A 14,879-nucleotide genomic window follows, 5' to 3' on the forward strand; every position below is an offset into this window, starting at 1 on the left:
AAAACCATCTTTTTTTAAGATTTTTTTTTACAATTCCAAATGTCAATGAAGCACGTAAGTTATTTCAGTATAGTTCTTTACAATAAAACTCAAAACATAGAGGAGAAATATTTAAATCCCTCTGTAGATTTTCTAAACTTTTGATCTCTTGTCATCTCAGATTAAAATGAAATTGAATAAGCCTCCCGCTCAGGTAAGGCCAAGGGTCTGATTTTGAAATGCCAATCATGTTGGATCAAATGCAGTGCAGCGAGCAGGTAACGGGAGGGAATTCTGCCCCTCTGCTCTGGTGAGACCCCACCCCCAGAGCTGCATCCAGCTCTGGGGTCCCACCAAAGGAAGGACATGGACCTGGTTAGGAGTGAGCCCAGAGGAGGCCACCAAATTGACCAGAAGGATGGAGCACTGCTCCTGTGAGGAAAGGCTGAAGGAATTGAGGTTGTTCAGCCTGGAAAAGAGAAGGCTTTGGGTGACCTAATTGTGGCCTTCCAGTATTTTGAGGGAACTTGGAGGAAACACGGGCCAAGACTATTTTACAAGGGCATACAGGGACAGGGTGAATGTGTGTAAGTTGCAAAATAGCACGTTTAGATTAGACTCTAGGAAAAAACTCTTTAATGTGAAGGCGGTGAAGAAATGGAACTGCCTGCCCAAAGGTACGGTGGGAAGATCCTGAACACATCCCTGGAAGCATTCAGGGCCGGGGTGGATCCAACTCTGAGCGACCTGGTCTAGCGGGCGGTGCCCCTGCCGTGGGCAGTGGGGGTGGAACCAGAGCACTCCAGAGGCCGCTCCCGGCCCCGAGCGCTCCCGGATCGCGCCCGCGCCGCCGCCGCCGCTTCCGCCGCGCGGTCCCTCCCGCGCGCCGCCCCCTCCCGGCAGCCCTCGCGCCGGAAGCGGCTGACGACAACAACAAACACCGGCGGCGGCGGCGGCCGCGCTAGGCAGGGCTCCCCCGGTCCCCGCGGCCCCCAGCCGGCCCCGCCGAGCCGCATCTCCCGGCCCGCCGCCTCTCCCCGCTCGGCCGCGGGCCCCACCGAGGCGCTGCGCGTCCCCGCAGAGCCGCCGGGCCCGGCCGCGCGGCGCGGGAGGGACGCGCCGCCACCGCCGCAGGATGAGCGGCGCTGCCCGCGCGGGAGCCGGGGGTGAGTGCCGAGCGCTGCCCGGGGACGTGCGGGCTCCCCCGCCGCCCCGCTCAGCCCCTCCCAGCCGCGGGGAAGGCGGGGACTCCGGTACCGAGAGGGCGGCCTTGGCGAGGGGCGGCGGTCCCGGCGCTGGGCGCAGGGCTGTACCCGTGGGGCGGGCGACCGAGAACTGGGAGGCGGCGGAGCGGGGATCGAAGAGGACCGGGATCCCGCGGCTGGAGCCCGTCCCTTTGCGGCGGAGTGACCCCAGCGCAGCTGCTGGGGGGAGGCCGTGGCTGGGAGGAGGGGAGCAGCGCCGGGCGGGCCGGGGTGCTCTCTGCCTGCCCAGGGCTCCCCTGCCAGGGTGAGGGATTCGTGGTGAAGTTACTACAAGGAATGACTCAGCCTGGCAGCGCCTCCGTGCTCGCCCTCGGCGGCAGTCGGGCGAGCACCGTGCAGAAGCGTTGTGTGTTTATAAACGTTGTTCTGCCTCTCCCTCGGTTGTTTACTTGGTCCTGCTCCTGAGGAAGCATGTGTACTGTAACGAATTTTCCCTTCGGTTTTTTCTTACGGCTCTTTAGTAGGCTTTCAGGATGTTCTGTGGATCCGTGCTCGCTTTTCTTTCTCACTGACCCCCCAAAAATACTGGCTGCCAGTGATCCAGAGGTAGAAATACTAGTGTAAATGCTGGGAGAATTCAATGAGCTACCTTTGTAATGTTCATGTTTCTTGCCTAACATCATCTAGACATGAAATAAAAAGTTATGTCTGGTCCCAAGAAACCCAGAAATGTTAGTTTAGACCTCGTATAACCATGGCTTTTTTTCTCTTGTGTCTTTTGTTTTTGTCTGAAATAATTACATGGTATGTCCTGGCCATGAGCCATTTCTTGTGGTTCATATTTTAAGCTTTCACCTTTACTTCTTTGTGGGAAAGAGTGAGGAGGTTGATGTTTGGTTCTTTTTCCTTGTGTTCACGTATATGTGTGTCAGAAGTAGTTTGTGCTTTTGGGTTTATGGAAGGACTTACACTTCTGGAGGTGTGTGTTCAACTACATGGTAAAAGGAAACTCAGCAATGCTGAAGAAATGAAAATAATGGAAAAACATATTTCAGACTGTTGAATTTTATACAGCTGAGAAGTACTGTGAGGAATAACACTAGAAATAGAATCAGAATTAGAGAATGGCCTGGGTTGGAAGGCACCTTAAAGATCATCTAGTTCCAACCTCCCTGCCATGGGCAGGGACACCCTCTGCTAGACCTGGTTGCTCAAAACCCCATCCAACCTGTCCCTGAAGACTTCCAGGCATGGGACATCCACAGCTTCTCTGGGCAGCCTGTTGTAGTGTCTCACCATCTTCACAGTAAGGAATTTCTTCCTTATATCCAATCTAAAATTATACTCTTTCATTTTGAAACTATTGCTTCTTGTCTTCTCCCATACATACAATTCTAAAAAGTTCATCTCCACACATCATGGAAGTACTGCATAATAATAATAGTAATGAAAACATGCACTATTATGGTATATTCAAATTGTGAATTTTAAGAATATTTAGCATGTAGTACCTTGGGAAATTTTTAAAAGATGAAGCACATAAAGAAACGACCTTACTCATACCTTGTGGTCTAAGACAAACTTTTGTGCCAAGAAGCAAGTATTAACAAGAAAGGATTTAGATATTCTAGCAACATTAAGTTTAGATTAAAGTGTGTAGAGGATATATTTGTACTTACTCTAAATGCTGCCTGGAACTCAAAATGGCTTTATTTTATTATGTTGAGAGTAGTAAAGAAAATTACTTGCTGAAGAACACATGGTAAGGGACTTCAGCTGTGCCAGTTTTAGAGCTGGAAATACAAACGGGATCTTTTGGGATAGTGGATTATTGTAAGATAGACCTGATTGCGCTTTGGAAGTCCGTTATTGTTGTCCACTCTGTACAAGCAGCAGTGTGTTTAGTAGATTGCAAAATAGCAATCTGTCTTAGCCACAATTGTGTTGCTCTAGGCTTGTGGTCAGCACAGATTTGGGTTAGTAGTTTCTGAGATCGTGTCCAAGGGGCTGTCTCTCTCCCCATGTCAGGTTACTATATTTATAATTAGAAGTGTATGCAGCAGACTTGTGCTCTGACTGGAGAAGAGGGCAGGGGTTATTTTGAGGTCTTTTGTGGTGTCTGTTTAAAAAACGGTGTGTCCCTGCATGTTGTCTGAACACAGCTGTTACGTGGCCTTGCAGAAACTGAGATGGAAAACAGTTTCTAAACTGAACTTCAGTTATTTTGGTTAAATAGGGAACTAAGTGTATGTTGGGGATAAGGGAGTAGCACAAGTTGATTTGTTTTTGATAAGAGTGGCAGTTACAGTGGAAAGAATTTTTCTGTATGTTATCAGTGTGTCCTTAAGTTTTTATTTGCTTTTAAACTAGTAGTTACTTTCTGTGAAAGAGTGGTGTGAGGGTCTTGAGACTTGCACAGGATGGGTTCATTAGCATTTTGAGGTGAAAGTGGAAGCAAGTTAAAATGAAAAACTATAATGTGTGTACCAAGTTGTTACATGAGCTACTTGAGTCATTTGGATAGTGCCCAAGCAGTCATGTGTCTCCTTCTACATTTGCAATATTGCTCAAGAAAGTTGCGCTCCTGATTTTTGGTCCACAGCTTAATAACATTATATGAATGGTTTCTGAAGATGAGGAGGGGGAAAAAAACAAATAATACCTTAATACTTTCTAGGAGCCTATTAATGGGTAGCATTTTGGTGCAAAGTTGTTAATCAGTATTACTGAGCAGCAAACACTTGATTACAAGACACCAACTTACATAATAATATTGTATTATACTGCAGGATGTGATTGAATGCAGTGATACCAAACAGGCAAAAAAAAAATCATATGTAAATTACTAATCCAATTGCAAGAATTACAGCGTGTGTGTTTTCTAGCTGATTTGCCAGATTGATGTTTTTGGTATACAAGTTGAAAGATCCTCAAATGAATTGCATGTTGTAAAAGCGTATAGCATGATTAATGGTGATAAAGAAATTGCTAGCAATTATTTTTGAGCTAATTAATATTCTGTGGTTACTGAGACAGTCACTTGTCTATTTATTAGTTAATTCATAGTGCAGATCCACTCTGAATCTTATTCTTAATGAATTTTATTTAGTTTAAATTTTAGTTTTTTAAATGTAGTTCAGTTGAAAGGCAAGTTGGAAGACATCGTAGCCGCATACCAACTCTTTCTATCTTCCTATTTGTTAGCAGGGTTGGAAGTGGATATGCTTTGTGTTTTCTAATAGGATTCAAGCATAACTATACTGTTAATAATACATGTTAATAATAATATGTCAGTACTAGTTATTGGAAGTTGTCAATAGAAGTATCTAAACATATTTATTGATACCACATTTGTGTTCAGAGATTGACATGGGGCTGGTCAGGAGAAACACCAGGGCTGTCAGGGCAATTCATGCTTGTCTTCTGTCCATCTCCAGGTGTGTATTTTCCTTTTGTTGTTCAGGTTTGTAGTCCATGGTTCAGAAGGGTTCTGAGCTCAAGCAACAGCTCAGTGTAGCTTTTTATGTCCATCCAAGATGTGGAGAGTTCCTTTTGGAAAGAGATTTTGCAGCTGGGCCTGCTGTCTTTATTGCATCAAGGTGAAATGATTACGGTGTGCTATATATAAAGCTCTAGTACTTTGTGCATCTAGAAAATAAGAATGTGGTTGACTGTTTTATATGAATTAGTACAAATAAGTACAAAAAAGGCTTGAGTCCTGTATGAATTTCTTTCTGACTTGTGTTAATTACTTGTTAATGGAAAGTAAAATGTGAAACTGCTTTGTTGACTAGTTGAGTTCCAACTGTCCTGCATCTGTCTTGCTGTGTAATGTTACAGGATCAATAAGAAGAATGGTGTGTGAATATTTGAGAGCAGCTCTGCCTAAGTCATGTTCTGAGGGGTTTTTAAATGACTTTAGAACGTGGATTTATTTTCTCTTTATGAAATAACTCATGTTTTCTTACCTCTTAAGGCTTTCTTTTGAAACAGAATTTTTGCTTTTTCAAGGAGAGTATAGGAAAGCTGAGGTGGAGATAGTGAAATAGTGTGTTCAGTATTTTGATTGCCTGTTGCTTTCATTTGGAGGGATTAGGTGGAATTAGTATCTGTATGATACATCAATCTTCATTATTTTTTCTTTAAGATGTGTTTGACATCTTGAACACATTGAAAACGATACGTTTTCATTTTGAACACATTGAAAACGATACGTATTTCAGAGGTAGAATGCAGTATTGAAGAACTAATTATAGGGAGAGTTTTACTTACATCATCAATTCAAAAAATCATACCACCCTTAGCAAAGCAAAATTATAAATTCTGTAAGAATTGCACTTTGCTGAGGTCTGATTTTTGAATGTTTGAGGTAGCTGTTTTTAAGTTCCCAACTTCTATTTTGATTTAGTTCTATGATTGAACATATTATACTCTTTTGTGTTGTAGTTATAGCTGCAGTACTTTTTGCTCTTTATCATTTGAATGGTGTTTTTTTTCTTGATATTACAGGGAATTTTAATGTCAGTGGTTTATCTCAAACTTTGAGTTTGTTGATGCCAAGTAGCTTTGCTGGTACATCAAAAGTGTGAAAATTTGACCCTTATTTATTGTAATTGGCTTTGGATAAACAGTTCATACTGACAAAATGGTACTTTTGTTTATACAGTTATTCTTCCATCCTCCAGAGTGTGTATTTTTATTAAATTCAGATGAAGGGAAGGTTCTTACATAAGAATATATTGTGTAACAGGACTAGAAGTTGTCTTCTAATACATTGTGCTTATGCTATATTGTAAGTGTTCTACTAGTAAATTCAAGCTGACTTCTCTATTTAAAAATATTCTTCACAAGTACTTGTTCTGTCTGCTGATTGAAAGAAACTTGATTCTCACCCAGTGAATGGTTTGAAATATGACTCAAAATTCTCAGTTCTTTCTGAATGAAGAGGGGGGGAGGGGTAGTGTGTAAACTTCCCTTTTAAAATGAAAGGCTTGGTGGTACAATACCTATACATTTCAAAAAGCAAATGTATTGTAACAACATTTTCACATGCATGTTATGGCTCTAAACAACACCACCAGGGTTTAATAAGGCAGGAATATAGTTGTAATACCTCAGTCATTGTAAGTTGTGTTTTTCTCTGGTTTTCTTGGGGTTTCTTTGGTGGTTGTATAGTTCTTATGTTGGTAAAACTGCATAAAAGAATTTATCAGTGCATGTTGTTAGCTGTTATAAGCTACCAAAGATTTATATTCCAGAAAGGTAAGGAAGGGCAGATGAAGATTAGAAAACACCTTCTTGAGATTAAAGACAATTTAATATTCTGCAAACTATCCTACAGCTTTTCTCATTTCTCAGCACATTGCGGTTATTTTTCTTTCACACTGTTGCCAGTAGAGATCTGAAGGTGATTTGTAAATGTGTGATATCCAAAAAGAGTTAATAAACTGATTTGAGAAGAATCTAGACATTTCTGAACATGTATTCCTAGGGAGACTAGGGCTTGTATTAGCTCTGCATCTTGCTGATGGTCATTTACTTTCAGATACTACTGAAAATAAAAGAAGGTTGATGAATAGGAGGAGGTTGGTAGGTGACATATGAGTTATAAGTAACTTAAAAAAGAGAATTTAGATAAATTCTATCTTTAGATCTTGAAAGTTCAAATACTGATTTTATAATTAATGTAGGATAAGAAAAATTTGAAACAAGTTTGAAAGTTGCAAACCAATTAAATAGTTTACCAAGATGGTAGTGGATTTCTTTATTACTAGAAAATTTTACTGTTTTTTTAAAATCTCATTGCTTATGAATAGCAATTAAGGAAGAACCTGTGACTCTTATGTAGGCAGTCAGACTAAATTACAAGGATCTTTACTTGCCTTACATTTCATTATTGTCAATCTTTGACTTTCTTTTCCATCTGTAGTGTTTTCATTCCTGTGAAGTAAATGCCATTTAATAAGTCTTATGTTCTATATTTTCATCTTTTAAATAGTTCTGGCCAAGATTTTTATCTTTTCCTTATAAAAGAAAAAAAAAAGTTTTAGGATGTTGTATCTGAAGAGGGAGGAACAGGGGAAATGGCCTCCTAGACTAAATTTTGAGAAACTCTGTCCTTGGTTGCATCTGTAGTAATTGCAAATTTTTAAGTTGTCATAGCCTGCTTTTTAAGAGGGTACTGGTTTGGGCTTTTTTACTAGGTTTCTAAGAAGTGATCTATTAGTAACTGAGGATGGCATGGGCAGTTAGAAATGTGAATGATGCTTTCTGAAAATTTTCACTTGTCTTCCTGAATGATGATTCTGATGTTGAGTATCCTCTGTATTCATTAGCTTCTCTCCAGCCTTAGTTGAAATGTAGTTTGTGGAGTTATATAACGAAGCAGATCATGGAACCAATTTGAGCTATCAGTATCCTGGAGAAGTATGGCATTTCTAAGTTATTACAGCAAAGTCATCCAGTTTATTCTAGAGAAATACGGGTACTTGCACCACTGAAAGTTAATGCAGGGAAAGGAGCAAAAGAAGAACTGGCTGAGGAAAGGGATTCATTAGTCTGGTGTTCTTTCTGTTTGTGTTCCAGAGTTTGTGTTCTTGGTTGATCAGAGAGAGTGTTAGTGGAAGAAGGGTTGGTGCTGACTTGTCTGAGTTGGGTTTAACAAAGAATGAAAATTTGTTGTCTGCTTCTTGGCAGAATTGTTTGCAAACACGGGAAGATTTTACATGCTCATTATTTTAAAGAGTACGTACCTACAGAAAGAACCTTCCCACCATTATGGAGTCAGTCAGTAACCTGAAAAAAAACACCTGAAGCTCCATGAACCTGAGAGTACCAATCTCTGCAAAGATAATGTATTAATCTCTGTAATTCAGGGGAGGCTTGTACTCCACAAATGCTTTGAAATGGCAAAATTATACATTAAAAAAAGAAAAATCTGGCGAAACCTTCAGTTAACTTTGTCAAAAAGTAAGGCACAGACAGCTGTGGAAAGACTTGTTTCCATCAATTAAAAAGAAAGAAGGAAAGAAAGAAAAGGGATACTTCTGCAGGCTGTGGGCTGTTACCTAGCAATAAGATTGTCAGAAATCCTAGGTTTGTTTTCTGGCTTGTACCTGTTAACTGAGGCACAGAAGTTTCACTTTTTATCATGTAAGAGATATGAGGTTTTGAAAAATGGGGTAAAATTGTATTTACTACTGGAAGAGGAGAACTTTTGTCTGATCTGTTATATGGACTGTGTTTTGGCAGCTCCTCAAATCAGTGAAAACAGCAGTGTAAATAGATGCTAACCATCAGATTTAAAGCTTTATAATCACATCCATATGTAATCATGACACAGTGCTTGATAATGTGCTTGTTGCATTATAAGCATGTTTGAAATTATTGCATTCCTTGAATTCACAGTGTAAGTTTTGTCTGAACTTGTGAGAAGCTGCATTGTTTTGGGCCACACCAATTTCAAAGACACTCTTTAATGCACAGTGTTTTCTTACCTGCCCAGATTTGCTTTTGATCTGCTCTTTCACCCTTGATGTTGCTGAGGGCCTCTGAAGGCATTGCAGCACCTACTTAGCTGAATAAGGAGCTTCCATGTAATTCAGAGTTGTAGGAGCAACTCTGAATATGGTGGCCAATATGTAACTGAAGTATTCGCTTAGTAATACATAAAATGATTCATCTGAAAGGAGGGGAAGGAGGGAGGAAGCCTCTTAGACTATGAAATACTATGTTACTGACTTTTGAAATTCCTCTTTAGTGAATTGGGAAGTAGGAGTTTAGGAATGTGTCCTGGCTGCTCTGCAGGATTGCAGCTTGGCTCTTGGGTTGAGTGGAAAAGACTTGCTTTGCTGACCAGCAGCTGAGTGTGAGAGCTGTTAAGAACACAGTGACTGTTGGAGATGCTGTAATTAAGTAACCGCCTCTGTGCCTGGTGCACATCTCAACATATAAATAGAGCTCCAGATGGCTGCAACCTTACAGATGTCAGGGATTGACAGCCTTTCTTTAAGACTACAGTGTGGCTTGAACATGAGGTTTATAGGCTTTGATACAAGGTGGCAGTTGAAGATGGGATCTCCACCTTCAGTAATATTTATCTCAGTGATTAAATGTGGACTTCTCATTAAATTTATTTTGGAGGAGTAGGAGAATTAAATTATTCTGTCCACCTGGGTCTGGAGGAACCCTACTACTTTTTCATCACACAGCTTAGGTGTTTTTTTTTTAATGTTTTTAGTTTTTCTTTCAAGTTTTTAAAGTGTCTTTTAAAGCATATTTCCTTTCAACAGTTGGCTGTCTAGAAAATGGTTTGCATTTGCACTGTAATTTAAAAACATAGCCATTTCTGTTGCATAAGGCATGACTAAAGAATGTGTGCCCTCACAATGAGGTCATACTTTCTATTCTTCTGGTGCTGGTAGTAGTAATTTCTGCAAAATTAAGGTATTTCTGATTAGATGCATTAGGTTGCAGTATTGAAGGAAGGTCCTTGAAGCCTACTTTTAGAGAGGATCTTACAACTGACATTAAGAAAGGTGTTACTTGCAGTAAATTTAGCTTTAGTTTCTATTTTCATTTTCCTTTGACTTATGTGCTATAAAATACTGTGCTGCTGGGGTCTGCAAGTTGAAGCAAGAGACCATTTTTTGAGAAGGGCACTTAAAAAAACCAAAGGAAGTGGAGGTAGAAGACAGGTTTATAGAAGAAAACAAAATAAATTGTAAGGAATATTCTGCACTGGTCTTGTACCTTTGTTGATTATAGAGTTGCTTAAGTCGAGGTAAAGCAGAAAATTCTGCTCTGAAAGGTGAAATCACAAGAACTGTAGCATCTGAGAGTCAAACCTTAAGATTTGTGGTATGGAAATGAGGCACTATTTAATAACATGCTAATGTGCTCCACAGTTGACTCCATCTCGAGAGGTAATAAAGGTATATTGGCAATGAGGGGAGATGATACCCAGATAAGATATTTACTGAATGAGGAATAGCACTTGAGTCTTTTTAAGCATGTCACAGACTTGTCAGCCTTTGCCTCAGATGAATTGCCCTTTCAACAGGCAGAAATTCTGTGGTGTCCTCTGAGCCTCCTGACCCTGGTAATTGGGGATAACATTTATGACTCATGTAGGAGACACTGTTACCTGTAGTGTAGCCTCAGTGCTTCTGCAGTAAGGGAAGTGAAACTTCTTAACAGCAGCTCACAGGTGGTGATCACATAGAAGTATGTGATTGTCTAGTAGCTGTGTGGAAATGCAGGCACTGTGTCTTGTCTTGATCAGGTGACTCAGCTAGTTCTGTCTGCTTTCAAGCTTGAGCCCATTTTGACCTGGAGATATACTCAAGGGGGAAAGAGTTTGGGCCTCTTGGTTCTATCTGACTTGGAAGATGAAGCATTGATAAGTACAACACTTAGCATACAGATGTGGAGCAGCACTTCCCTGGGAACAAATACCAAGATACCATATACTGCTTGTGTGTTGCTGCCGTGGATGGAATTTTACACCACTGGGTTTTAAGAAAAGCCATTACTTTGGCATAGTTCAGTTTAAATTTTATGGCGTTAAAGAAAAATTTATCAGTATCTCTGTTTGCTCAAGTTTAGTTTGTAATACAGATTATAAAGGAAGTATGGGAAATGAGATGTCTGAAGCATGTGCGTGAACAATTAAGATAATACAGAGGGAACTTAATGACCAAAATGAAGTTGATTAATGTCCCATTAAACCCAAACAGCATAAATGTTGATTTCTGTCTTTGTCTTGCTCTGGATGCCATGATTCAGTGTTTGAGTTTGTGAAGTTGGAAAGAACTGTACCATGAAACAATGGAACAGTCAGCGTTAGGTAATTAGAAGCAGGGATTCTGCATTTAAGGGCAGAAACGGATGGTTAATGTAACCATAGGGTTATTTGTAGGGCGCTGTGAAACCTGTGATGCCTGTGCTGTATTGACAAAAAGAGTTTGTAAATAGACAGTAATTTCCTTTCAGAGATGTAACAATGAGCAAGTTCCGAACTGAGATACGTCTCAATACTTGTAAACAGCATGAGTTGAAAGTATTGATCAACGCTGACTTCAAAAGTAGTTGGTTGTTGCAGAGTTTGTATTATACAAGAAAAGAATGCAGTAATTGCATTGCAATGTAGAATGTAGAGCAGTGAAATAAATGCTGCAACCAGCACAATGTATTCATGGCTGGTTTTGGTGTTTTATTACCTAATGTACATATTTTCAATTAATTATGGAAACTCTTTATACTTCATGCTATTCTTACATTTTTGTCATCTCTTTTATTTTCTTTTATTTATGCCTACCATATTCTGTCTGATTTGGCAGCTGTTTAAGAAAATTTCAATTGTTCAGCTATTTTTTTAATGGTATTACTGATAATTCATGACAGTTGGTCATACAGACTTCTATCCCATAGTGTGAAGGATCTAGTTTGTATGATAGCATGAATCTAATGTTGCAAGTCTAAGTCTACAGTTTAAACAAATAATCTGGGTGGATTAGTCATTTGTGGTTTTGTTTGATTACATAGGTAATAGCTCTGTCTTCAGTAGCTGTCAAATTGTGTAGTTGTTGAACCTCTATTAAAACAAATGAAAATAATTGTAACAACGTAACACTAAAAGTCTTGAAACTTGTAACACTACATAAGAGTTTAAAGCTAAAAATGAATAAATAAAGCCGGATACTCTCCTAATGGCCTGTTGTGGTAATACAAACAGAAGAAGAACAAAACGTGTATGGATATATTCTGTTGAAGCTTGGTGTGACTTTCACTCCAAGATTATGTTAAGAACTTGTCTTACTGCTGGATGATAACAATATTCTGGAATATTTGGAACAAATTTAAACATATCACAAATGATTTGTGATATGTAACTGACCTTGTCTGTAGCAGTCTGCAATAACCTGACCTTTGAAAGAAAAGAATCTTAGGCGACTCTGATAGGCTTTCATGTATACCCCCTGTAACTTTGAACACGGTCAAGCAGATGTTGTCCAGAGATGCAAGACTAGGGAGAGCTCTCAAAATTAATTTTCCTCCAATGTTATGAAGACAGGCAGCTGGAGAGAGGCACTTGACATAGTTCCTGCTGAAGGGAGGAAGGGCTGCAGCATGCCTTTGTCGGACATCAGTGCAGGAGCGGTTGCAGTTTAAGGCATGTATCTCTGGAACCTTGCTTTATGTCATTCTCCTATTCCTGAAGTGTTCACTGACATTTGTAACAACTTTGAGAGTGGGTGAATTCCATGGAATTTTGTGAATTCTGCCTTCTTTTTTTTTTTTTTTGTTTAAGAGTAATTTAATACAAATTTGTCCTACCTGCGTTAGTGTAGTTCTTTTCCCCCAGCATCATTTGATGAAATATTGGGTGAAGAAACAGGACTTGTTTTTTCTGTCTTAGTGATTGCAAAGTAATTATAAGGCAAGAGATTATTGCATTGTGTTCCTAGTTTGTGGCAGAAATATTTCAGCAGTTTCATGTTAATGTGCAGTACTTTGACCTAAAGCAAATATTCACAAATTTATTTTGTTCAAGTACAGCCTCTGACTGCTGATAGCTAAATGGGAGGAGGACACATAGAATTTTTTTAATAGCAGCACTTAATCACACTGGTTATTTCCTTTTTATTGTACCTTTGCTTCTGATAAAATGTCGTGTGCATTTTGGATAGGAGAGGTGGGAGAGTGGACAAAAGGGATGAAGATAATTCTTCTGTTCCATGACCATAAAATATTTTTTTTTCCTTTATTGAGCTTTTCAAATGTGGGGTGGAGTGTTTTTGATTTATCTGTACTAGCATAGGTTGTATAAAATGGTTTACATGTTCTAATGGTTTTCAGGCTTCAGCAAGCCTATTTTTAGTAATGGATTATCACCCTTTATAGTGCCTGATCATCTTCTCAGAAAGCCTGCTAGGGCATTAACGTGATATAAATGTTTGTTTGGAGTTTGTGCACTTGCTTCACTGCCCTGAGCCCAACAGCTCATCTACATTTGCACTTTGCCAAGGCTCCTTCTCCTTTGTCACTGCTACTTAACTGAACGAGTTAAAATGAACTAGGGTAGCCTAAAAAGGTCACCTTTGCTAATCTGGCTCATTTTGATTGTTGTAGTTTCCATTGTTGTTTAAGAAGCTGTTCTGGGAGAGGAAGCCCCTGGCCAAGATGTAGTGACAATCTGGGAGTGGTAACATCTTCAGTTTTTTTTTTTTTAAATAGAGTAAATAAATCTAACAAATGCTTTGAAAGTAGGTGAATGGCTTAGCAAAATAGGTTATCTTTCAGGTAAGGAAGGTGATACTGATTCCTGAAGGAATCTGTGAGAGGCATCTGCTGGATAAGACTGTTCATTCAACAGCAGTAGCATGTATACCTTTTAATGATGGATTTTCTTAGATAAATTGCATTGTTAAGACTTTCTCTACTGCTCTCAGCATCACTGTATCAGCATTCTGCACCAGTTATGAAAAATAATTTCAGTTATTGAAAAAGCAAGCAGTTCTTTATACTGAACTAAATTTCTCTCATTATAAACACTCAAAAGTATGATTAACAGTTATTTTAAACAAAAATGATGAGCAGAAGTATTCAGATGTGTAGAAGATCTGGGCAGACTTGTGACTGGTATTATTGTTAATTAACAAAGCCCCAAATAACTAACACATAATTACTCTTCTGGCATTAACATACACTGATTTCTGTATTAAATGCAATTATGATCATAAATTCCTGATATTTTAGTAATAATTGCATTCTGAATCTTTGCAGATCTTCTATGGCTTTGAACAGCCATGCTACTCTGTTGCCAAAAATCAAGTAAAGTGAATGTGTGCTTGAATTTGAAGAGGACGGTGGCTCTGTATAATGCCTGAAGGTAATTCTTGTCAGAAGTTAAAAAGTTAGAGGCTCCTGATGTATGGCAGATGCTCTCATAAATATTGTTGATCTTAATAATGTTTCTTCTTTCTATGTTTTAGTTAGGTTTAATGTTATGGTATGGATGGGTAAATGCTTGATTGAAATTTTAGTTTGTGTGTGTTTTAGACATATTCTCTCTTAAATACTGCTTTAGCTTGGGTAGTAATGTTCATATGGAAACTAGGTATTATACAAGCCTTTTACTATGCTTAGATGGAAAAGCTTTTCATGTGGGTTTTTTTTTTTTTTTTTTGTTTCATGTGGTCTGTGCTTGGAACATTGTATTATTTAATGCTTGTTTCTAATTCTGCCTGGATCATGGTCACAAATACCCTCTGGGAAAAGAATAGTGCGTGCATGAGACTGATCAATTCTGAAACATGGTCCAAAGAATTTAGTAATAAAATAAAGAACTTTTACCTTGTTCTTGGTGTTCAGCAGTTTTTACCTGTCTAGTAACTTAGTTTATAGAGTATGTTCTTCTTTCTCTAATTCAAAATGAAGCTGTTGCCACTGTGTATAGTAGAGTTCAGGTGTAAAGACAACAAACTCTCTTCAGATCAAATTATTTAACTGGTCCTTTTTATTTGATGCTCTTCTGTTTCTGAAACCTTTTTGTAAAAATGCATATTTTAACTAGGACTATAATTAATGCTTGAAAAGTGTGAGAATAGCTGCTCTCTTGCTTGTAAGCAAACTCTTATAACTTTCTGGAATACATATTCTGATAAAATGTCTCCCCCCTCCTCATATTAATGG

The 14,879-nt window shown here is 39.1% G+C and overlaps 1 protein-coding gene across 2 annotated transcripts in view; it reads left to right on the top strand.

Moving 5' to 3' along the window:
* Positions 1-909: 909 nt before the first annotated feature.
* The window catches only part of RB1CC1 (RB1 inducible coiled-coil 1), a 65,894-nt gene continuing 51,924 nt past the window's right edge, over positions 910-14,879 (top strand). For both annotated transcript variants that reach the window (XM_068188955.1, XM_068188964.1), the window contains exons 1-2: positions 910-1,145; positions 13,971-14,076. The gene's annotated coding sequence lies outside the window, so the exon portion shown is untranslated. The remainder of the gene's footprint in view (positions 1,146-13,970; positions 14,077-14,879) is intronic.

The sequence above is a fragment of the Anomalospiza imberbis genome, chromosome 1 (assembly GCF_031753505.1).
Source record: "Anomalospiza imberbis isolate Cuckoo-Finch-1a 21T00152 chromosome 1, ASM3175350v1, whole genome shotgun sequence".
NCBI classification, from domain to species: domain Eukaryota; kingdom Metazoa; phylum Chordata; class Aves; order Passeriformes; family Viduidae; genus Anomalospiza; species Anomalospiza imberbis.